Source organism: Coenobita brevimanus, chromosome 1 (genome assembly GCF_032717465.1).
Source record: "Coenobita brevimanus isolate Jiangsu-jjx chromosome 1, ASM3271746v2, whole genome shotgun sequence".
Classification (NCBI taxonomy): Eukaryota; Metazoa; Arthropoda; class Malacostraca; order Decapoda; family Coenobitidae; genus Coenobita; species Coenobita brevimanus.
This window is the reverse complement of record NC_136954.1, coordinates 14170914-14197487: the sequence shown is the minus strand read 5'-3', so window position 1 is coordinate 14197487 and position 26574 is coordinate 14170914.

Here is a 26574-nt window from a genome sequence, read left to right as displayed (position 1 = left end):
TCCTCTTCATTTATCTCCTTTAATTTATCTCAGTCTATTCTACTTTTTCATCTCGCCTTCTTCCTTCCCGTCACTACTATCTCCACACTTGCTCCTTCGTTTATGCTATCTTTGTTCTTTGTCTTCACCATCTTCTTTCCTTCTCCTGCCTTCTCGTTTTTTTTTTTTTTTTTTTTTTTTTTTTTTGCCTCTCCTCGATGCTTTTTCATCTCTTCTCCTCCTCCTCGTCCTCATCCCCCGTCGTTGTTGCCGTCGTCGTCGTCGTCGTCGTCGTCGTCGTCGTCGTCGTCGTCGTCCTCCTCCTCCTCCTCCTCCTCCTCCTCCTCCTCCTCCTCCTCCTCCTCTTCCCAGCAAGGGAAGACCAGTTGAGTTCTCTGGACAGTAAGAACTAAACTGATATTAATTGAGAGAGAGAGAGAGAGAGAGAGAGAGAGAGAGAGGCAAATATTGTACTTGGTCGATACTGATAAACAATGGAACAAAATTACACTTCTTAAGAAAGTGAACGCAAATTGTGATAAATAAAAGGAAATAAATATTTGAGTGACTGAAATATAAATGAGTAAAACATTTGAGTTGCGTAAATAAATTTGTCTCGTGATAGCAAGAATAATAAAAAGGTGACCTTCCTCTAAACGATGCTAGAAAATGTATATAAGTCCTTTAATGAGAAAAGTCTTTACTGAACTAAATAAAAACAATTGCTATGGTCGGATTTTTTCATCTACCAAAGATCCCTCAACTCTTTCATTTTGGTAACCAGTTGTTGTCATATTGGAGGGCTAATTTGAGTAGTAACCAAGGAGATTCACATCCACCTCACAACTAAAGCTTGCGAATAGCCGGATTACCCCAAATGAAAACAAACTGTGTACAATAGTCAGTGGTTACGAACAGTACAGAAAAGGGGTCCTTGTTCTTGAAAAAACTAAATTAGAGTGGAATTAGTAGAAAGTGGTTTATTGCTAAAGTAGTTGGTTTGAGCTGATTTTGACACGATGCAGTGTGGTGGTGGTGGTGAGTGATGAGTATGATGAGGGTGTGGTGACAATAGTAGTTAGTATTGAGGGCGTAGTGGCAGTTATGGTAGTGGGATGGCGGGAAGTTGTGGACGTGCTCTCGCCTCTCTGTATTTGGATGAGTGGCGATGACGGTGAGTGGCGATGACGGTGAGTGGCGATGACGGTGAGTAGTGATGACGGTGAGTGGTGATAACGGTGAGTGGTGATGACGGTGAGTGGCGATGACGGTGAGTGGTGATGACGGTGAGTGGCGATGACGGTGAGTGGCGATGACTATGAATGGTGTTGACGATGAGTAGCGATGACGGTGAGTGACGATGACGGTGAGTGGCCATGACGATGAGTGGTGTTGACGGGTGAGTGGCCATGACGGTGAGTGACCATGACGATGAGTGGCGATGACGGTGAGTGGCGATGACGGTGAGTTGGGATGACGATGAGTGGTGTTGACGATGAGTGGCGATGAGTGATGAATGATAACAATGAGTGATCAATAATGACAGCTACTGCTGAGTGATGCCAGCGAGTGACGAGTGATGACAGCTAGTGATGAATGATGACAGTGAGTGGTCATGACAGTGAGTGCTGAAGACAGTGAGTAGTGATGACTGAGTAGTGATGAGTGATTGGTTATGGTGATAATAGTGAGTGATGATGAAGTCATGACTGAGTGAGTGGTGATGTGATTATAGTGAGTGGTGATGAAAGTAATGATAGACTGGTGATGAGTGACAGTGAGTAATGAATGATGGTGAATAGTGAAGGAAATCATGATAATGAATGGTGATGAGTGATGATAGGGAATTGTGTTGAAAGTGGTAGTGAGTTGTAGTGAGTGACAGTGAGTTGTGGTGAAAGTGATTGTGAGTTGTGGTGAAAGTGATGATAGTAATTGGTGATGATAGTGATTGCTGATGAGTCATGATAATGACCGGCGATGAAATTGATGACTGTGAATGATGATGAACATGATGACTGATTGGTGTTGACAGTGATTGGTGATAAAAGTAATGCCAGTGATGGATGATGAAAGTGATGAATGGTGATGACAGTGATTGGTTGGTGATGATTGAATGGCGATGACAGTGATGTGTGATGAAAGTGATGACTGATTGATGACAGTGAATGGTGGTAGTCAGTTGCAATGACAGTGATGACTGAATGGTGATAGCAGTGAATGGTAATGGCAGTGAAGACACTGATTGGTTGATGACTATGATGACAATGGTAATGGCAGTGAGTAGTGATGACAGTGATTTGTGTTGACTGTCAGTACCCATGACACTAATGCCAGTGAACAGTGATATTGGTGATGACCGTGAGTGGTGATGTTAGTGAGTGGTGGTGAGTGATGGAAGTGAGTGGTGATGAATGATGGTCGTGAGTGGTGATGAATGATGGTAGTTAGTGGTGATGAGTGATGATAGTGAGTGGAGATGAGTGATGGCAGTGAGAGGTGATGAATGATGGCAGTGAGGATAATGACAGTGACTTGTTATGACAGTGTTGACAGTTAGTGGTGATGACAGTGGTGATAGTGAGTGGTGATGATGAATGGCGATGAATGAATGATGATTAATGACAGTGAGTGTTGGTAATGGTGAGTGTTGGTAATGATGACGGTGAGTGAAGATGACAGTAAGTGGTGATGACAGATGACTTTCCTGATCTCAGTGGATTTCTCTAATGGTCTCAGCTGAATCCCAAAGCCCTGTCCATCTCTCTCTCTCTCTCTCTCTCTCTCTCTCTCTCTCTCTCTCTCTCTCGCTCGCTCGCTCGCTCGCTCTTTTCCTTCCGTCCTTTCTTCATGTCACCATCCATTAACACTCAGCCTCCCATACCTCACCCTTACAAGAATATTATCGTCAAACTTTAACAAGAATATAAAGCTTGAATTGTCACGTCCATACGATAAATTGCTAGGTTTATTTCTTCAGTGTGATATAATACGAGGTTGTTTGGAATATGACAAAGTTAATAGTACCAGTAGTCCCTTTCCCCGGCCCCCATGACTCAGTAACATAGATTGGTGTTATCTGTAAATAAATAGAGGATGGTTTCTTTGACTCACTCATCTATAATAAATCGCTTGTTGATAACGGGAATACAAGTAAAAGAAGACGCGACCGTGAGGGACTTAGTGCCTGTATTCTCGTCGGGTAAGGAGGCTCCCAAACACCGCTTCGTAGCGATTTAATTTTAGATCCTGCTGGTTAATATTGTTTCGTACGTTATTTATGTAAAGTGAAGCGATATGAGAAGAATTTACAATACACAGAAGAGGAGAGTAAGGTGAAAAAGCAAAATAAATTGCTAAAGAAAAGGTGTTTGGGAGCTTCCTTAACCGACGTGACTACAGGCCTTAATGTCAGGTTTTAGCTTTTATATTTATGCGGCTAGTTTTAAAATCTAGAATGGCATTATCATCTAGTTATTAAATGTCCACTTTATAATACTTTTCTTCGCCCATTTGCTGCTGATTGATACACATGGCTGTCTTATTCAGGCAGAAGTCCTAGCTGTCAGTGTTTAAATCTAAGAAGTCCTAGCTGTTGGTGTTTATGTCTAATAAGTCCTAGCTGTCAGTGTATAAGAAGTCCTAGCAGTCAGTGTTTCAATCTAAGAAGTCCTAGCTGTCAGTGTTTCAATCTAAGAAGTCCTAGCAGTCAGTGTTTCAATCTAAGAAGTCCTAGCTGTCAGTGTTTCAATCTAAGAAGTCCTAGCAGTCAGTGTTTCAATCTAAGAAGTCCTAGCTGTCAGTGTTTAAATCTAAGAAGTCCTAGCTGTCAGTGTTTCAATCTAAGAAGTCCTAGCTGTCAGTTTAAGAAGTCCTAGATCTCAGTTTAAGAAGTCCTAGCTGTCAGTCTAAGGAGTCCTAGCTGTCAGTGTATAAATCTAATTCGAGCACCTGTTTTGCTGGTTTTGATTCACCTGGTCAGTTAACTTAAGGTACCACAGGATTATGTTTTTCCTTTGAGAGAAACCCTAGCATTCAAATTTTAAAGGTATGGCTATTGAAAGGTGCAGCTAAATAATGTTAGATTTATTTTTTACTTTCCGAGTGACTGGCTGTGTAGTTTAGAATAGCATTATCTCCATACTGTGGTCTTCAGCATATGCACTGATTCTACAATAGGTGCTCAGTTTATTTTCTTTTTCGTTCTTTCCACCAAACAGTTATCAGATTGAGGACCATTTCCATATTACCTCACTATTTCACTTCAAGCTTGGTATTGTTCCTTGGGCAAATAGCTAGATACCTACCTTTCATTATTATTATTATTAGTAGTAGTAGTAGCAGTAGTAGTAGTAGTAGTAGTAGTAGTATCTATTATTATTATTATTATTATTATTGCTATTATTATTATTATTATTATTATTATTATTATTATTGCTATTATTATTATTATTATTATTATTATTATTATTATTATTATTATTATTATTTGTCATTCCCATTATTATTATACCTTGTAAACGGTTTTATGCGATCAGCGGTCCGACCATGTAAACACATATTTCGTGAAGTGCGTGAATTGTGGGAACACGAATCCACAGAGTTAACTAACTTTTGCGAGGAGTCTGAATGCTGGCGACTTTTTTGTGAGGACTGTCCGTCATTCCCTTAGCAATGTAGACAATCCTCAATTAGTGAATTGTATCTGTTTTAGTGTAGTTAGACATAATTATGTAAATTAGCCTGTCAGCTATAAACGGAGGAATAACTTAGGGGCTTTGCGGATTTTGTCTGATTAATTAACCGATATTAAGATCAGCATCATCCACTAGGGGCCAGTTCCTAGGAGGCCTAAGACATGGCTGGTGATAATGTAATAGTGTGCTACTGACATTCATCTTTCAGTACGAGGCTGTCTGCGAGGGATAATGTAGTGGCGAGAAAGAGGAGTAATGGCCTTCCTACCCTATGCCTTTCCAGTTTATCCATTGCCTTACTCTTCTCCACTATATCCACTAGTCCCGTTCCATGTGCCCCAGAAGCTTGGGTTTTGTATTATATGGAAGCGTAACGAATCCTACTGTGGTAAGAGTTAATGTGGATAGACATGGTAGTGAAGAAAGGCAGAAAGGAAGAAAGGAATAGAAAGTGAGGAAATTGTGAATGGTACAATAGGAAAGGTAGGTGATTAAAGAGAAGAACGTGAAATGAAGAATTTGAAGTGAAATATGAGAGGGTGGTGAAATGAGAAGAGCTTAAGGGAGATGAAAGGAAGAAAAGTGAAAAATTGGGAATCAAGGGTGAAAAGAATGAAATGTGAGAGCTTATGAGTAATATGAATGATAATGAGATTCACGAGGAAGATAATGAGAGGAGACTTTGGGAAGAGTATGGGAGAGAAAAAGGGGGAATGGTTTTAAGGAAGAAAAGGAAAGAAAATTATCAGCGTGTTCACTGTCCGTCCTTATGGCTTCTCTAACTCGTCATAAAACCACCACCACCCCTGTTGCCATATGAAATTTCGTAGCGTACAAAAACAGATGGTGGGTTTAATGCCAAAGTGTTAAGAGACGTGTAGGGGTCGCTGGGGATCAGTCCTTTGGTGGTGTGTTGTCGCTGGCCTAATGGACCTCGGCAATGGACTTTGTAGCCTATGTCCAGAGTCTGATGAAGGAAAAAATATGGTTAGTAATAAAATGAAAAAGATGTCCTGTTACTGAAACACTGATTGGTATAATATAGCCCTCATTAATACTTTCACTACTATCCTAAGTGGCAATAGAATCGTCTAGTAGTAGCAAGATTAAAAAAGAAATTTCAGTGGATTTTCAGGAACTACTTGGGGCAGTTTCTAACCCCCTCACTATCATAGACCTATCTCAGTAGAATAAAATAATTAGAGAGTAGCAATGTAGAATTAGTGTCATCATCGTAGTGCTGTGTAGATTATGTCATGACGTTTATTTCATGCAGTGACCAGCGCGAGTGGGCATGAATTACTCGTTTCCAGTTGGGTCTATAATAGTGTTTTTGTAGCTTGACGCAAGTTTTCGTCTTTTTTTTTAGTTTATTCCACGTAGGTCAGTGGCAAAAAAAAAAAGACAACGCTACGGCTCTATATCCTTCTCATAGCACTGCTTCGTGACTAGCACATAATTTGCATGTCAGTTTATTGCTACATCTCGGCACATAGGATGGACAAATGGCAATTTTACTCTAAGTCAGAGTAAAAGTAGTATAGCTGTCAACATTTGGTAACGAAGTCATCTTTCATCTAGCTATTTCAGTCTCTTACACAGCTACGGATATTCTCTGTATCTTATGAATACTTGTTTCACCCCTTCACGTCGGGGATAGGGATGCCATTTGTGGTGGCACCAGTTTAACAGGGCAGCTCCGCTACCCGGCCATACAAACGCCTGTCAACTTCTTACATATCCCCCAAAAGGAGGAGATTAAGTCTGCAGTCTACCGGGTTCACGTTCACACATTTAACCCCTTCAGTAATGTGACGTAATTTTTAGAATGGTCCAAAAATGGTCTTCAGACGGTTTTATTCAGTTCAGGGATAGGAATCAGGTGGCGAAAGGATTATTACCTCCACCAAGGAGGTTATGTTTTATCTCGCGTTTTTTTTTTTTTTTTTAACTGTTAGCAGGATTACTCAACGGAAATTGACGAAATTTTGTGGAAAGGTGGTCCATGGGCAAAGAAAAAAATTGTTAAATTTTGGGCCGGAACCTGGTCCGGATCCTGAGTATCCCGCACAATATCTCAAAGTTCTCGTTGAATTTAAATGAAATTTTGTGCAAAGGTGGGCCATGGATCAAGAAAGAATTTATTACATTTGGGGTCGGATCTGGATCCGGGTTATATATCCACGGATCCGGATGCGGATCTTTGTTGATGGCATTGGCATTGGGGGAGGTATGCGCTCTCTGAGCGCTTTCTAGTTTGATTATTTTTTTAAAACAGGCACTGCAAACAGTTTCTCCAAAGTGAACACAATTGTCTAGAGGTTGTAAAGAAAATTTATGGCATCGGGTTGAAGGGGTTTGTTTTATTCTTGCATATTTAGATGCCTATACTCCAGCTGTGATCTGCACCTTGATTAATTGCTTTACTCCATGAGCCGGTGCTGGAGAGGGACGCCTTCATGTGGTGGCACCGATACAATTCTCTGCATGTTCCGTGATTTCCACCCTGTTGAGATATTACTGACAGGACGCAGGACACAGGGGACGAGGCGGAACATGTTGAGTGAAAAGGAGTTTAGTATAGAATATGATTTTAGAAGACGAATAGCCTGCCTGTATATTTATGTGTTGTATTTTTTCCACGTATGTGACATGGTAACTTTGTATATTTGTCTGTCGATCTCTCTGCGTATGTCTGTCTGTCTTTTTCTCATTGGTGACATGGAGGTGGAGGTTCGTTGTGAGAGCTGAATATTGAATAAGAAAATGAAAATATTAGAGAGGGATCATACGAAAGTTCATGAAGTTTCCCAAAGAGTGTTTCTTATATGTCAATACATAGATCTGCATGTATTTGTAGCTCATATTAACCCCTACACCGCGGGCATGTTTACCAATGTTTTGCGTGTCCCGCGGGGTTATTTGGGCTCCGACAGACTCTCAAAAAATATTTGCCAAAAATCAGTTATTAGTCCTAGAATATTAAAATAACATATGCTTATGGCACATACCTTCAGCTTTCTCCTGGAATGTTTGTTGAGCCTTCTTCAGTTACCGTAGGACTTGTGGAGACCTCTGAAGTTGGGTAACGAAGTCTCCACTTTACACTTCCCGACAACCCGTAATATGATTACCACAGCCAGATATTAACACTATAAACACTACTCTATGATTTTCAAGTAGTTTGGGATCCATACTCCAAAAAAACCCCACTGTGAAAGCAATGGAAATTACGAGCGCGTATGACCGTCGCACTTGCGCTAGTTCGCTCTTGGTACTCTGTCATTTATTATTCATAAAACCCCTCACACTTTATATTTCTATTACTATATCACACTTATATATATCTGGAGTTTTTCTCCATAAGTTTCCTTCAGTAGTAGTAGTTTATTGTCACTAAAGTCATTCAATTTTTCATTCAGTAAAATACGTAGAGAGCCACGGATTCACTTTCACTGTTATAACATAAAGTATTTGTACTCATATTCTTATATTACTAATTACTTACATTACTATTTACATTTTTTATTGTATTTTCAATATTTACCCTTCTATTTCACTTACACTGTGTTAGTCACTGTCATTTTCAGTAAGATAAAACTATAATACACTGTTCAATCATATGTACTGAACATCCATTGCTTTCACTTGCTAATTACACATTATTTACACATTATTTACACATTATTTCCACATTACTCTCCTTTCCCACTTGCACTTTTAGAACTGCTTCTGGCTGTGGTAATCAAAGAAGCAGGTAACACAGAGGGGAACCTGGCACTCAGCGCACTGCCAAGAGGTGCGTTTGTGCTCAGGTGTGCGGCGGGTGGTATGTGCACACACCTGACACCTGCGGATCGCAGCCTTCCTTTTACCTGTGGCAGGCATTAGCTCCAGTCTGTGCCAATCCACATACGCCCTCTGCTCAAGTCGGTCGGGAAGTGTTACTGGATGGCGCCTTGGAGTTGCTGCTGTCACCCTACCATATCTTTCCAGCAGCTGCTGAACACAAGTCCTGGCGAACAACCTCAGGGAGAAGGACTTGGGTGGTTTGACCTTCATCTTGTACAGGATGAAGGCGTTCAGCATTGTCATATCTATGAGATGCAGAAAAACTTTCCTGTACCACCTAGTATTCTTCCTGAGGCAGTCGATCTCACGAATCATCATGTCGGAATTGTCCACCAGCCGCATGTTGATAATGTAGTCTAACACAGCATCAGGTTTCATCACAGGTTTGCCTGTCCTACGGTCGACCTTCCCACTGTCTGTCATTTCCCCCTTATGTACGGTGGTGAGCATGTGCACGACCTTCTTGTCATGCCACCGTATTGCCAGCATCTTCTCAGACTTGCATAGGTGCACGTCTCCTCGCTGCGAGGTTCCTGCCTTGTGAATTTAGGGAAGTGGGCACGATTACTTTTGACAGTGCTGTAGGAGCCAATGGCGTGCTCTGAAAGGTATTTGGCAAGTTTCAGTGCTGTATAATAGTTGTCTATATACAGCACATGATTCCCACCAAAATACTTTTCAAGGAGCACTTTCACTACACAGCCTGAGAAGCCAAGGGGGTGTGTTTTATCTAGATCGACAGTGCTGGCTGAATAAATGACGAAGTCAAGGATGTACCCCGTCTTACAGTCGCACAGTATAAAGAACTTGATTCCAAAGCGATGGCATTTGCTTGGAATGTACTGTTCAAACCAAAGACATCCTCTGAACAAAACCAAGGATTCGTCAATGACAGCCTTCTGAAAGAGGTGGAAGAATGACATAAACTTATCCTTCATTCTGCTCAGAATCTCCCGGATCTTCAAGAGTGGGTCGGTTTGGGAAGGTACATCGTTGTCGGCAAAGTGCAGGTTTCCCATGATGTTCCGGAAGCGATCTCTGGCCATGTACTTATTGAAGGTGGGTGAGGGTAGTAAGGGGTCCATGGACCAGTATTCTTCCAACTCATGCTTCTTTGAGTGTGGCATGAGAAGCATGAGGGCAAAGAACACATACAGCTCCTGCACTCCCAGCATGGACCACTGTTGCATCTTGGCTGCACCTGTACCACTTGCAGCACGTTGTGATTCATACCTGTTGGTCTCATCACATATGTGCTGCATGACTTCATCATCTAGGAAGGCCAAAAGGTAGTCCACACACTCAGCATTATCGTCAAGAGTGAAGGCAGGCTGTACTCCTGAGGAGCTCTCATCAAAAACTAAATGTTCTGGCACAAAATCGGACCCTTCCGTCCACGCGAAGGCGTCCAGGATTCCCTGTCGTGGCGGTGTAGGGTGGGTGAGGGTGGTGGGTGGCTGTGAGGCAGATTTACCCCATTCAAGGTCACTCGCACTGACCCTGAGTTGCCGTACAGCACTAGCAGCCCTTACTCTAGTACCAACTCTACATTTACTTGTCCGGGATTTACCTCTTCCTCTACGGCCTGCCTTCACTGTTGATGCTGGTGGTGACTCCGACGACGAAGACTCCGGAGATAATTCAGTAGACGAAGAGGAAGAAATGAGTGAAGTAGGGCTTGGGGAACGGGGAGGTGAATCAACTCGGGGCTCATGGCGGGCTGGGTCACGCAGGGCCATTGTTCTGGGGCTAACACGCCGCCTTTTCACTCCCTTCCCAAATTCCTTCCCTTGCTGCACTAACGGCTCCTTTCCCTTGGAGCTAGGGATAACTTCCGACACTGAACCACTCATATTAGCACTTTCTGGCACGATTTCCTTACCTGGCTCAACACACGATTCACCCGAAGGGTCAAAATCACTTTCCATCATCACCATAGACAATTCTACTAGTTTATGTGCCACTGCAGAGTCACTAAGTCCTTTGCTGCTTCCCTCACGACTTTTTATGGGTGTAGAGGTCACGGAGCCCTTTGCAATGGGCGCAGAAGCGGCAGAAATGCCGGGGCGCGAGTGCGACATGGTTTGACCACAGCGGAGGACAAGGAACTAAATGCCGCGGCTTATCTGAGAAGGCAAGGGTTGACAATGACACTGAGGCTGACAGCTGCTAACTTACATGCTAATAAATTATTGGTAGAAAATCTCGGCAATACATAAAGAAATAGGTAGTTCCAGGTGAATGTAAATGTCACTTAGGCTTCTCCCTTCCTTTCTGATATATATTTTTATTACAGACATAGATTACAAGGCATAATTCAAAGGGGAAATTACCGTGGTAATGTAGCGAATTAATGCACGTGAGGTGTTGTCAGATGATAATTAGCCAATTCCTTGTGTATAACACTATCACTTACCTTATTTTTTTTTTGGTATATATTATTTTGTATAAGTATAGGGCATAGGGCTTATTTCAACGGATGAAATCTGAGGAAAAATCCGGGGGAGATTTGCTTAGCGCAGCGCAGCCTGGGAGGTGAGAGGACAGGGTAATGGAGGGCAGGTAGGGAGGGGAGTCAGGAAGGGAGGAAAATCGCTAAAATGTCAACAATGGATGGGAGGACAGATGAGATTTGGAGTGCTGACTAGTGTTGGACATTGGCAGTACTGATAGATGATACAAGCCACCACTTGAAAGCCTGGGATAATTCAAAATAACACAGAATCACAAAAGTGACGCCCCGCGGTATGATCCATTGTGCCCAAGCGTCACGAAAGTGACGCCCCACGGTTAAGGGGTTAAACAAAATGCTGAATGAATAAGTTAAAGAGTTCCTTCTAGTCGAAGTTGAGTCGCATCATTACTGCGTTCAGTGCCAGATAAACACATTCTCGTATTGCCCGTATTGGAAGGGTTATTTGAGTGTTGAGTGGTTTTGTGCCCGTCTTCCTACACTTTTTGGGCAATAATAACATTTCAAAGGCCCTAATAAAAATCTGATAAAGGTGGGTCTAGTAACCAGCCCCAGGTACTACATACTTGTTTGGAGGTCAATCGCGTCAGATATGAAGTCGTGAGGTCGTGGTTTGGAGGTCAATCGCGTCAGATATGAAGTCGTGAGGTCGTGGTTTGGAGGTCAATCGCATCAGATATGAAGTCGTGGGGTCGTGGTTTGGAGGTCAATCGCGTCAGATATGAAGTCGTGAGGTCATGGCAGAAAGCATTGGTGATAAGAACAGGAAGAAACTGAGGGGAAAGAAAACTTACATTCTCCTTTCGGGAAATGTAAATATAATCTGTTAAGCATATAAAAATGTTTGGAAGAACATTCTACGATTTTATTTACGAGAAACGCGTCTCGCTGTTTAAACATAATTGGTTTTCAGTATATACCTGTCTGTCTGTCTGTCTCTCTGTATCAGTCTGTGTTATCTATCTATATTTATATCCGTTTGTATAACTATCTTCCTGTCAATCAGTCTCGGGGTTTAGAAAAAGTGTCAGATAATTAAAGACAGAAAAAGATCTGGAAGGAATTGTGTGGGTTAGTGTCTCACTTTATATTTGTCTGTCTTTCGATTTATCTGTGTCTGTATGTCTCTACCTATCTGTCTGTCTGTCCGTCTTATCTGCTATCTGTCAATACACTTCTGTCTATATATTTATATCTATTATCTGCCTGTTAGTCTGTCAGTCCTATGCAGCTTGTCTGTCTATCTATCTATATCTGTCTTGTCAGCCAGTATATGGAACTTATTTGTGACTGTGTATGTGGGGGCTTATAGAGGGAATTAAATCTCAATCAGATGTACAACAGGATTTGGACTGAATATAAATCGAGAACCTCCATTTGTTTTATTTATCTGTAAACCAATTAATCACTTGCATTGTCTGCCAATTCGTCGGTCTGCCTGTCTCAGTCTGCCTGTGTGTCTGGTTATATAAGATGCTGGGGCACGAATCCTGTTATGAAAAAGATTGGGAAGAATATAATATGAATCTTGAAAGTGAAATGTCAAGTTCGAATATTGGGTATGATGAAAAGATGGAAGTCTGCCTACTTATCTGACTATCTGGCCGTCTGTCTGTCCAGTATTTATCAGCATTTGGCTTTCTTACCTGTCTAACTAGAGCGTATTCATATATGTATAGTCTGTTTATTGTTCCAAGTGTGTGTAATTACCAACCTGTGTTTATTTGGTTATTAACTTGAGGTATATGTTTATATATATAGTGTATGTACTGTATGTATGGCAATCTTTATCTATCCTATCCATCTTTCTTTCCATCTATCTACCTACCCTTTTTTTCTCCTTTTCAACGAATTCACCTCCTCTTTAGTTTTTCATATATTTCTCTTCCATCCTTCTCTTTCTTTTCGTCACACATTATAGTTAGCTCTTCAGTGTAAGTTATCATTCCCTTCTGATATATGAATTTCCTTCTTAACTTTAGTGTACTCAGAGTTATTCCTCTCTTTCTGTCTTCTCTACTTTTTCTCTTACTTTGTCTTCCTCTCCTCCAGGCTCCCTTTCTTCGCATTTTTTCTCCTTTCTTATTGCTTATAGATTTCTTCACCCTTTTCCTCTTGTGATTTCTTTCTTTATTTTTATTTATTTATTTTTTTTTTTTGCTGTCATATTCATTGTTCTTTTTAGTCCATTTCTTATTTTTTCCCCTCTTCTTCATCCTCCCTTTTTTTCATAAAATTTGTCTTGCAATTTTTCCCATTCCCTTTCTTCCTCCTCCTCCTTTCTCCCTCTTCCTCGTCTTCTCATTCTGGTTAGCATCAGCTGACGCGTTTCCCCTTCTCATTAATTCATCCTTCCCTCCGCAGTCTGACTACAATCTCCTCTCTCTCTCTCTCTCTCTCTCTCTCTCTCTCTCTCTCTCTCACTAGCCATAGATAATCATTCTTTCCTTGAGATAATCATTCTTGCCTTAAGAGAGAGAGAGAGAGAGAGAGAGAGAGAGAGCGCAAAATAAGGGTAAATTGCGTATGGCGTGAAAGTAAGCTGACCGATATATACTCGCATTCTTGTTGGTTAAAGAAATTCCATACCACCTTGCCCTAGCGACTTTATTTCCTTACTGCACTTTACTTGTCTGTTATGAATGCCTTTGTAATATTAACATTAATTCTATAAATATCATAAAAAAGATTATTAACGCACCATACAGGCCACCGAATTAACTCTACCCTTTTACGCTAATATGGTCCAGATTTTCATCCCTTTGCATCTTCTTTCACGTAGCTCAGCGGCTGAAAAATACAACACTATGGCCCTACTCCCTCTCCATAGCACTTCATCGTGACTAGCATCAAATTCTAGTGTTTATCTGTTGTTACAGTTCAGCATTCTAGATGGAGATACGGCAATTTTCGGTCAAGTTAAAGTAAAAACCGTGTAGCAGAGAAGAGTTGCTTGGTTGTCTCTTTAGCTGTTCACAATACGAGCCTGGTCCAAATGTTGGGGCGTATTGTGGGTGGCATTGGAGGCTTTGTAGCACCTCTTCCTCAGCGATTTATTTATTTATTTTTCTATATCACATAACTTTCTGTTATTTATATTGTTTCATTACCTCCAATAGTTTGCATCAGTAACTTTTATGTGGATGGTGAACTGTAATGTGCAGAATAAATCGCTAAGGAATTGGTGTTAGGGAATCTTCAGAGCGACCTAGAATGTAACTCAGCCTACACTTTTCAAGGTAGTGTTCCTTTCTCACGACATACTGAATAAATGGTAAGATTTAGTACCTGTCAGAGCATGATCAATGGGAATAAATCCGCAGGTGTAGAGGAAAATGAGGAAGAAATAATCAGGGAATCAGGTGAGAGAGTGAGTGGAAAAGGAGTTGTAAGCTGGAATGGCGAATGGATACATAGGCTTAGAGGAAAATGAGGTAGAGGTAATCGTTAAGTCAGGTGAGAAAATGGTTGGGAAAGGAGTGATAAGCTAAAATAATGACACCATATATGATAACTGAAATGGAATTATTGAGATCGTTAGAGTGACTATAGGTAACGGATAATGGCAAAAAAAGTGGTACTGAAAGAGGAATAGTATATACTGTATATATATGAAAAATAAAGATATAACGCTAGGGGAAAGTCAAGGAGGCATTGAAAGTAACAAAGAAAACTTCACTGGAGACAGACTATTGTAATTAAAAAAGGAGATGGGAAGATTGATTAATAATTATATCATTTAATGCGAAAAGGAAGTGACAGAGAAAAAAGGAAGTGACTGAAAAAAAGTTACGAAAAAAAAAAGGAAGTGACTGAAAAAGAGTAATAACCTAAATGGCTGAAACATCAAAGGGAGAATCATTAAGTGGGGAGGAGGAGGATTAAGTCTGGGGTGGGGAGATTAATTAGGGGATGGGGGTGGAGGAGTATGGGAAAGTGACAGAGGGATGGGATGTGGGTGGAGGAGTATGGGAAAGTGACAGAGGGAGGGGATGTGGGTGGAGGTAGGAGAGAGGGATAGGGAACTGACTGGGATGGATTAGTAGAAAGAGAGAGAGAGAGAGAGAGAGAGAGAGAGAGAGAGAGAGAGAGAGAGAGAGAGAGAGAGAGAGAGAGAGAGGAATATTAATGTCAGTAAAGAAGATGGAGGAGAGAGGAAGGTGATGGAAAGATGAAGATGGCAGGGCAGTTGGGAGGGAGATGGGGAGGAGAAACCGATGAGGTAAGGGGAGAGAGAGAGGAGGAGAGGAAGCTGATATCAGTGAGTAAAGGGGATGGAGGGAGGGGAAGGGGGAGGGTGAAGGGAAAGGAGGGAGAAGAAGGGAGAGGAGAAATGGAGAAAAGGGGTAGGTGCTACAAAGAGGGGAAGGAGGATGTAGTATAGAAGAGGGCAGAAGAGGAGGAAGAGGAAGGGGGGACGGAGGAGGTCGAGGGTAGAGAGGAGGATGTGAGTGGATGGAGGTAAGGAGAATAATTAGAAAGGTGGAGGAGGAGGTGGAGGTAGAGAGGGAGATGGATTTTGAGAGGGAGGTGGAGTTTGAGAGGGAGTGGGAGTTGGCTTGGGAGTGGGAGGTGGATTTGAAGGTGGAGTTGGAGTTGAAGGTGGAGTTGGAGTTGGAGTTGAAGATGGAGTTGGAGTTGGAGTTGAAGATGGAGTTGAAGGTGGAGTTGGAGTTGGAGTTGAAGGTGGAGTTGCAGTTGAAGGTGGAGTTGAAGTTGGAGTTGAAGATGGAGTTGGAGTTGAAGGTGGAGTTGGAGTTGAAGGTGGAGTTGAAGTTGGAGTTGAAGGTGGAGTTGGAGTTGGAGTTGAAGGTGGAGTTGGAGTTGAAGGTGGAGTTGAAGTTGGAGTTGAAGATGGAGTTGGAGTTGAAGGTGGAGTTGGAGTTGAAGGTGGAGTTGAAGTTGGAGTTGAAGGTGGAGTTGGAGTTGGAGTTGAAGGTGGAGTTGGAGTTGAAGGTGGAGTTGGAGTTGGAGTTGAAGGTGGAGTTGGAGTTGGAGTTGAAGGTGGAGTTGGAGTTGGAGTTGAAGGTGGAGTTGGAGTTGGAGTTGAAGGTGGAGTTGGAGTTGAAGGTGGAGTTGGAGTTGAAGGTGGAGTTGGAGTTGAAGGTGGAGTTGGAGTTGAAGGTGGAGTTGGAGTTGAAGGTGGAGTTGAAGGTGGAGTTGGAGTTGAAGGTGGAGTTGGAGTTGGAGTTGAAGGTGGAGTTGGAGTTGAAGGTGGAGTTGAAGTTGAAGGTGGAGTTGGAGTTGAAGGTGGAGTTGGAGTTGAAGGTGGAGTTGGAGTTGAAGGTGGAGTTGAAGGTGGAGTTGGAGTTGAAGGTGGAGTTGGAGTTGAAGGTGGAGTTGGAGTTGAAGGTGGCATTGGAGTTGGAGTTGAAGGTGGAGTTGGAGTTGAAGGTGGAGTTGGAGTTGAAGGTGGAGTTGGAGTTGAAGGTGGAATTGGAGTTGAAGGTGGAGTTGGAGTTGAGGGTGGCGTTGGAGTTGGAGTTGAAGGTGGAGTTGGAGTTGAAGGTGGCGTTGGAGTTGAGGGTGGAGTTGGAATTGAGGGTGGCGTTGGAGTTGAAGGTGGAGTTGAAGGTGGAGTTGGAGTTGAAGGTGGAGTTGGAGTTGAAGGTAGAGTTGGAGTTGAAAGTGGAGTTGGAGTTGGAGTTGAAGGTGGCGTTGGAGTTGAAGGTGGAGTTGGAGTTGAAGGTGGCGTTGGAGTTGAAGGTGGCGTTGGAGTTGAAGGTGGCGTTGGAGTTGAAGGTGGCATTGGAGTTGAAGGTGGCGTTGGAGTTGGAGTTGAAGGTGGCGTTGGAGTTGGAGTTGAAGGTGGAGTTGGAGTTTAAGGTGGCGTTGGAGTTGAAGGTGGAGTTGGAGGTGAAGTTGGAGTGGAAGGTGGAGTGAGAGTGGAAGGTGAAGTTGGAGTGGAAGGTGGAGTGAGAGTGGAAGGTGAAGTTGGAGTGGAAGGTGAAGTTGGAGTGGAAGGTGAAGTTAGAGTGGGAGGTGAAGTTGGAGTGGGAAGTGGACTTGGAGTTGGAGTGGGAGGAGGAGTTGGTGTGGGAGTTGGAGTTGGTGTGGGACATGGAGTTGGAGTGGGACATGGAGTTGGTGTGGGACATGGAATTGGAGTGGGACATGGAATTGGAGTGGGACATGGAGTTGGAGTGGGACATGGAATTGGAGTGGGACATGGAATTGGAGTGGGACATGGAGTTGGAGTGGGACATGGAGTTGGAGTGGGACATGGAATTGGAGTGGGACATGGAGTTGGAGTGGGACATGGAATTGGAGTGGGAGGTGGAGCTGTAGTGGGAGGTTCAGTTGGAGTGGGAGGTGGAGTTGGAGTGGGAAGTGGTGTTAGAGAGGGAGGTGGATGAAACAGGAAACGGTTTCGGACAGAGAAATGGAAATGGATGCGGAGGGAGGAGCTAGCAGAGAAGGGGAAGGAGGAGGTGGAGGTAGAGAGGGAGTGCGGGGAAGAGGTAGGGAAGGAAGGGGGAGAGAATAGGCAATGGAGAGAGGAAAGTCTGCCTAGACCGGGGTGGGGGGGAGTAACTGATGAGTAGAGAGGGTGAGGGGAAATAGAAGGGGGGGAGACAGAGAAGTTATGAGAGGAGGAAAGAGGAAGTGGGAGAGTAGAAAGAGGGAAAGGAAAAGGTGAAAGGAGTCAGAGATGATGAATGGAGAGAGTATGAGAGAAAAGACAGGGAGAACGAAAAGTTGGAGGAGGAGGAGGAAGAGAGAGAGAATGTGGAGGAGGAGGAGGAGGAAGAGAGATAGAGAAGGGGGAGGAGATGGAGGGGGTGTTAGTGGCGGTGGAGTTGGATAGTGGAGGTGGAAAGAGAAAGGAAGGAAAAAATGGAGAGAGGATGAGAAAACGTAGAGGAGGAGGAGGATGGAGTGGGGAAGGAGGAGAAGGAAAAGATGAGGAAGGAAGGACAAGAAGGATAGTGAGACGGCCAGTGACAAAGAGAGGAGAGAGGAAAGCGGATGAGTGAAAAGTGTTCCATAGAAAGTCACATTTTGTCCCAAGCCTCTTAGTCCCCCTCTGGCCAGGTTGTGCCATAGGATCAGTTAGGGAGCTTACTCGTACTTGCTGCTCCCTCTGTCAAAGATCTGTGGCACTTTCACTCTGACACTCTTAGGACTCTCTCAGTTCAGTAAAATCGTATGGTGTTAGAACTGATCACTAGACTTGAACTGACTTAAGGGGGTTAATACTGATGGTATTAACACTCAGGATCCTTAGATTCACTCTTAGCTGAGGAGAAAATAAAAATGTGTTTTGCGTTGAATAGAACAAAAAACTACAGTTGTCCCAACAGTGAGTGGGATTATTAGCCTTGTACACACACACACACACACACACACACACACACACACACACACACACACACACACACACACACACACACACACACACACACACACACACACACACACACACACACACACACACACACACACACACACACACACACACACACACACACACACACACACACACACACACACACACACACACACACACACACACACACACACACACACACACACACACACACACACACACACACACACACACACACACACACACACACACACACACACACACACACACACACACACACACACACACACACACACACACACACACACACACACACACACACACACACACACACACACACACACACACACACACACACACACACACACACACACACACACACACACACACACACACACACACACACACACACACACACACACACACACACACACACACACACACACACACACACACACACACACACACACACACACACACACACACACACACACACACACACACACACACACACACACACACACATGTTCTTTTCCTTTTTCTCTTTCCTTTTGCATCATACACTTCCTCAGTTAAATACGGCGTTACTTTCTGGCTTCCTTGTCATCATCTCTTATTTTTTACTTCCTTTTCTCGTTTCCATTGCTAAATCTTTCCACTTTTGATATCTCTTCTATTCACCTTTGTCTTCCCTGTCATTTGTCACAACTTTCTTTTTTCATGGTGCCCTTTTCTCACCTCCAGACCTTCCTCACTCCTGCCTTCCTTCCCTTCGTCTTTCCCTCGATCTAAGTTTTTATTTTTTCTCCTCCACTCATTTTACTACTTCTTTCTCTTCCTTTCTTCTTCCTTCCTTTCCTTAACAGTAAACTTGTCTTCCTTTGTGTCAACCTCTCCCATCTTCCTTCCCTCCATTTCTAGTGTCACACTTCCTTTGTGCCCCTCTTCCATCTTTTTCGCCACCTCTCTAACCATTCTCTCTCCTTCCCCCTCTTTCACCAGCCTTAGGTAATACTTGTTTCCTTCAGTCCTTCTTTCTTTCTAACCTTCTACCTCTTCATCTTCCTTCCCACACTTTCCTATTCCTTCAGTAACCCATGTTTTCCTCTTTCCTTCCCTCTTTCCCTGGTTTCCTTCCTTTCAGTATCTCCTCTCCTCCATTTTCTCATTATTTTCCCTTCCACTCTTATTTAAAAAACCCGTCTTTTCTCGCCCTGTCCATCCCAATTCCTCGTACAATCCTCCTCCTCCTTTTTTTTCCCCCATTTTCTTTCTTCGCCCTGTCTCCTTCCATTTCATTCTCTCCTCTCTGGTTTGTTGCTGTGACGACGGAAGGGGATTGTCCATCTTTTTTATTTCTCATTTCTCCAGTAGAAACTTGCTCTCTCGCTAGACACAAGTTGCTAGCGGAGGATAGGGCGATAGTGATCATTTGAGAGAGAGAGAGAGAGAGAGAGAGAGAGAGAGAGAGAGAGAGAGTTCTGTATCCATGTGTGTCTTCCCAATTCTCATATCTTCCTCCTTCCTTCCTGGCCCCTCCTTTTTTCACATCATCTCGTCCCAGTCTCGTAAGTAGCAAAACATACGATCTGAGAGACTGGAGACAGCTTACTAGCTTTGAGTTTCGCCTCTCAAGAACGATGATGATTTTGTTTTTCCTGTTACAACCAATATTTTTTTGTTTCAGAGGAGAGATAAGTGAAGGGGCGGCATTATTTATTTTTGCAATCACCAGTATGTATATTTAATTGGAAGATAATGACGTCTTTAGTTTTGCAATCACCAGAGATTTTATTCAGAGTGGAGTTAACTAAAGTGATGTCTATACAGATAGATACGGTAGATAGATAGATACGCATATTCACACACGCACAGACACAACACACCAATTCATACCCGTAGCAGAGTGTTGTTATGCTGGCCGTACTTATTTGTTCACTACTTAAAGACTTCTATTTTTCTGTAACTTGAAGGTGTAAGAAAGTGGAGTACTAATATTTCACCTATGCCTATATTTCGTTGTGATGATGATGTGTTGAAGAACTAAATCTTAAAGATGTACGGGAGTTTTTAAAAGTGTGTGACTCACCCTCTTTTAAACTTTTATTGTGTTGTTGGTGTGTATGTTGACTGTGCCTCGTCTTTAGCACCACTTGCGGCTTTACTGCTGCATATGCTTCCTTGTTATTATGGCTCCTGAAACTGCGTCAGCTCTTATGACTGAACATTACAGCTGCCCTCACAACTTTTTATCACTAGACGTATTATTGCTGTTACGAGCTCCTCACTTATCATACCCGCCACAACGATGCACTTAAGCAACTGAGTTCCTGGGAATTTTCATCATTATCCTCAGCAGCTCCTCCTCAGCTTTACACGGTTTAAAGTTAGTCGCTTCCTTGTCCCACACGGGAGAGACTTTTTCAGAGGAGTTACATTTAGTCCTAAAATATCTCATCAGTATGGTGACATCATATTAAAGTTTTGCTGTCTCCAGACGACTTTTTCTGGCTTAAGAGAGACTTGAATGGAGGAGAAAATTCGGTTTTAATATCAGAGTACAGTTTTATAAGTGTTGTTTGGTGCTCGGAATACACCCGCGACTCACCAGGCAAGATCCCACTTTATATTTTGAGCCGAGTGTGTGTGTATGTGTGTGTGTGTGTGTGTGTGTGTGTGTGTGTGTGTGTGTGTGTGTGTGTGTGTGTGCGTGCGTGCGTGCGTGCGTGTGTGTGTGTGTGTGTGTGTGTGTGTGTGTGTGTGTGTGTGTGTGTGTGTGTGTGCGCGTGCATGCGTGCGTGTGCGTGTGTGTATGTGTATGTGTGTGTGTGTGTGTGTGTGTGTGTGTGTGTGTGTGTGTGTGTGTGTGTGTGTGTGTGTAATTCCTATCTCTGGGACTTATTCCCACCAGAGCATCATCCTCTTCTGTGACATGTGACTTCAGACTGTATGCACAGTTGGCAGCACATGAACCTGGGACAGTGTCTGTGTGAAGTGGAGGTCTACCTACAGTTTCCGACGTTCATGCATCACAGTTACTTGGTCATTTCATATAACATTTAACACCTCCATTCATCCATGTCAGTGCCGCCAAAAAATGTGATTGTCAAGGTTGTCAAGTATACCTCTGCTACACACTGGTGCTGTACCAGGTTCGAATGTTGCCTGCCAACTGTACCTTCTTTTTATCCCGGCTTCAGAACTTGCTGACTCAACTCTCTTTTTTCTCTCATCCAGGCCTCCTACGACTCCAGAAGATTTACCAGTCCCTCCGACCAGCCCAAGCGTCCTTTGAGATTCGGGTGGTGAGGCGTGTCGAGTCGGCCCATGATGCCCTGGCCTTCCTTAGGACCCTGGAAAGCAGCAGCAGGTGAGTGGATGGTTACCTGGGTGCGTGCTTGGATAGGGTGTTATTTTATAGCTATATGTGTTGGTCTTCTTTATCACCTTGTAAAGCAACAGCAGGTAAGTGAATGGCTAACTGGGTGCATGGATAGATAGAGTGCTATTTTCACAGCAATGTGTGCTGGCCCTCTTTAGGACCTTGGAAAGCAACATCAGATGAGTTGTAGCTGGATGGATGGGTGATTGGATGCAGTGTTCGGTGCATTGTTACAGTACTACCATTTATACATGGGGCAAGAAAAGCAACAGGTAGCTTGATGGCCACCCGGATGGAAGGACGAATTTTTAAGCACTTAGTTGTAACTAAGGTCATCCTAAGGCTCTGGGAAACAACAACATGTGAGTGGATGGTTTCCTGGATGGATGGACTGTTAGACTGTTAGGTGCATCCATACAAGATTGTTACTTACACACGGCATTTCTTTGACCTCTTTCAGTCCAGTGGCTTCGTAGATGTTAACACATTTTTTACTACGGAACTCTATCACTGACTGATTTGGAAACTTCCTCTGTGATAAAATGACCAGGTTTACAAGTGGTGTGCAAGTATTCCCCTGCAGCGTTGATTCAATTTTAACCAAAGTTGATGAAAAGGTAGACGGCCAGCCAAGGGTTTGACCATTATTTTATTTTTGAGGACAGGCCAACGTAACATGACCACATTCCCAAACAAACTGCTTGATGGCAGTATGATTTTCATCACGCGTGCGTCCGTCTGTGTGTGTGTGTGTGTGTGTGTGTGTGTGTGTGTGTGTGAGAGAGAGAGAGAGAGAGAGAGAGAGAGAGAGAGAGAGAGAGTAATTATTTTAGCTCAATTATTCATCTGTTAATTGTTCAGCTACCTCACCAGTAATGTTGAAAGTTTACACCAAGATGAAATTATGATGATAGGTGTATGTACAAACGCTCCTTCGCTTGTCACGTGCTCACAGAGCGCACTTTACTGGTGTTGTTGAGAAGACTGTGTTGGTGTTGACAGGGGCGGTAAGAAATGTGCCGCAGTAGGGAAAACAGTTCTTATCCACAAACCAAACTTTAATTGTTTATGACAAGCTGTATGGTGCAGTCTCTCTCTCTCTCTCTCTCTCTCTCTCTCTCTCTCTCTCTCTCTCTCCTGTGTGTGTGTGTGTGTGTGTGTGTGTGTGTGTGTGTGTGTGTGGGTACACAGGCTTCCTTTCCTTCATCTGTGAAATACCCCTCCGTAGTTCAAGAAATTGTGTGTAAAAAGGGAAAAAGAAAAACTAAGGACGCAGACGTAAGTGAGAATGGAGGAGGAAAGAGGAAGGACACGAAGGGAGAATATATGGGAAGGATGAAAAACAGGCCACGGAATGAACTGGAAAAAGATATACAGCAATACGGAGAAAAGAAATACGAGGGAAAATGAAGGAACAGTGAATGGAAGGAGAAGACAAGAAAGAAGAATAAATGAAGTAAATTAGAGAAACAAGGAGGGAACTGGAAAGGGAAACGAGAGAGCAGAAAAAAGAAAGGGGAGAAGAAAAATGAGGGTAATGTAGGGAACAGTGAATATAGGAAGAGGAGGGAAGCGATAATGGGACTGTATTGAAGAGGTGAGAGGTACAAGACAGAAAATGGAAAGAGAGAGAGAGAGAGAGAGAGAGAGAGAGAGAGAGAGAGAGAGAGAGAGAGAGAGACCCACTCCTGCCGCTTCCCTAGTATCATTGCTGTATATACACACATACTGTATATGTTCGTCTCTCGTCTTATCAGGAGAGAGTGCAAGTCGGGTCGAAGCTGTTTTAGCTTCCCAGTAAACAACTTTTCGAATGTGGGTATAAATCTTAAAACGTTTGTGTTAAATATTCCCTAATTTTCAGTAAAGCAGTTTGGTAAATACAAACACTTTTACTTCTCCACTGTAGTGAGTCTGTTTAGTCTGGGGACAAGTGGTGGTTGAGTGGTAGGGGAAGTAGGCTGGTGTCTGTCAAGCCGCATGATCGATTCCAGGTTAGGGATGGGAACAGTTCGACAAAAAGTTCTTTAAGACAAACTGAAACTGGACACATAACCCACCGACAAAATAATAATAATAATAATAATAATAATAATAATAATAATAATAATACCATCACATCAGTCCTGAATGAGGCATGGTGGCAAGTGTTCAGTATGGATGGAGGGTGTTAGCACCTTAGTAGTGAAGATTGTACGGCTTTGGTGAATGGACTGGGATATCTGTACTGAGGATCGGACACAAAAACACTCCAGTAACGTCTTTCTGTACCTTATTTTGCCTACTCTCAGCAGATTTTATTCGACTTAGAGATACTTTTAAACTGGAGGAATTAGACATATCCTTAATGAACAGCTTTGATTAACACCTTCATTATTAAGGGCTGAATAAAACTGGTAGATAATATACTGTAAAACTGACGTCATCGTAGTTGAAGGTTTTGATTTTTTTTTTTTTTTTGGTGGGGGAGAACTGATTAATTTACGCAGGTCATGTGGGGATATATATAGCTCTTGCAATAATTTCCTCTGGTACTGGAGAGAGCTGCCTTCATGTGGTGGCACTGACATACCCGAGCGGCTCAACTTCCTGGTTTCGTAAACGTCCTTCGTCTACTTCCCTGTCCCCTCATAAAAAGATGGTGGACTGAAGATGGGGGGACAACAGCCTGCAGTCCACTGGGTTCACATTTCGGATGAACCTGGTGCCACAACAACAGCAGCAGCAGCAGCAGCAACATCAACAACTGCAACAGTAACAATTACAATGAAAACAACAACAACAACAATAACAACAACTATGAAACCTAACAAGAACAACTAATAATAATAATAATAATAATAATAATTAATAATAATAATAATAATAATTAATAATAATAATAATAATAGTAATACTAATGATAGTAGTAGTAGTAGTAGTAGTAATAATAATAAATAATAATAATAATAATAATAATAATAATAAGCTCTAAAGTCTTGCTAATTCCAGACCGGTTTTCTTGTGCATGGAATAATCTTTCGAACTCTTGGTATGGCATGTAGCCTATTTAAACCTCCTCACTACGGCTTTACTAAGATGAATAAATCTGGTATGTAGTGTGTATCGATTTATTGTATTGTATGTATTGTATAAGTGAATTCACCGCCTGGCAGATCTGATGCAACATTGTTTTTAGATATTTTTAACACTGGCTGTGCAAAACATACCTTTTATATTACCCCTGCTGACGTCAAAAGGTTATATTTAGCTTAGAGAAATCCACGACACACACGAGGTTACAGGGATCTGGGTTAACGCCTTCACTCCCGTCACTGGTTGTGGTGTTTATTCTGGCTGTTACTTGGCCATTTAACTTAGCTTACAAGAGGCTTTGTTGGCTGGATGGGTTAAATAACACCTTCAGTAACACCACTGCTGGGGTGTTGGCCTAAGTTGGATGGGTTAAATAACACCTTCAATAACACCACTGCTGGGGTGTTGGCCTAAGTTGGATGGGTTAAATAACACCTTCAATAACACCACTGCTGGGGTGTTGGCCTAAGTTGGATGGGTTAAATAACACCTTCAATAACACCACTGCTGGGGTGTTGGCCTAAGTTGGATGGGTTAAATAACACCTTCAATAACACCACTGCTGGGGTGTTGGCCTAAGTTGGATGGGTTAAATAACACCTTCAATAACACCACTGCTGGGGTGTTGGCCTAAGTTGGATGGGTTAAATAACACCTTCAATAACACCACTGCTGGGGTGTTGGCCTAAGTTGGATGGGTTAAATAACACCTTCAATAACACCACTGCTGGGGTGTTGGCCTAAGTTGGATGGGTTAAATAACACCTTCAATAACACCACTGCTGGGGTGTTGGCCTAAGTTGGATGGGTTAAATAACACCTTCAATAACACCACTGCTGGGGTGTTGGCCTAAGTTGGATGGGTTAAATAACACCTTCAATAACACCACTGCTGGGGTGTTGGCCTAAGTTGGATGGGTTAAATAACACCTTCAATAACACCACTGCTGGGGTGTTGGCCTAAGTTGGATAAAAGAGTCTGGTAGCAACAAGGACAGACAAAATGTCATCGTAGTGAAAAGATTAATAAAGGGTTAAGATTTTTAAAATTCATTATTAGTAAATTTTTGTCCTCCTAGTGAATTATTCAGCTTATTAGAGACTTGCTGAACTGGAAGGGATATGTTCTTAGCGTACTGACCTCCGCCTATTGGCTTATACTCCCAAAGATCTTAAGTCTGAGCCCCAGGTTTCTCCCGATAATTAACTGTTGAAAATGCCTAGTTCTCTCCATTATACTGAACCTGGACTCAGTGAAATATAGAAACTGGAAAATTTATCAGTGTATTATCAATCGAATCCCTGGGTTGCTGCAGGTGGGGTGTTGCTAAGTTGGATGGGTTAAATAACACCTTCAATAACACCACTGCGCCTAAGTTGGATGGGTTATAATAACTTAAGTTCAATAACACCAAACTGCTGGGGTGTTGGCCTAAGTTGGATAAAAGAGTCTGGTAGCAACAAGGACAGACAAAATGTCATCGTAGTGAAAAGATTAATAAAGGGTTAAGATTTTTAAAATTCATTATTAGTAAATTTTTGTCCTCCTAGTGAATTATTCAGCTTATTAGAGACTTGCTGAACTGGAAGGGATATGTTCTTAGCGTACTGACCTCCGCCTATTGGCTTATACTCCCAAAGATCTTAAGTCGGAGCCCCAGGTTTCTCCCGATAATTAACTGTTGAAAATGCCTAGTTCTCTCCATTATACTGAACCTGGACTCAGTGAAATATAGAAACTGGAAAATTTATCAGTGTATTATCAATCGAATCCCTGGGTTGCTGC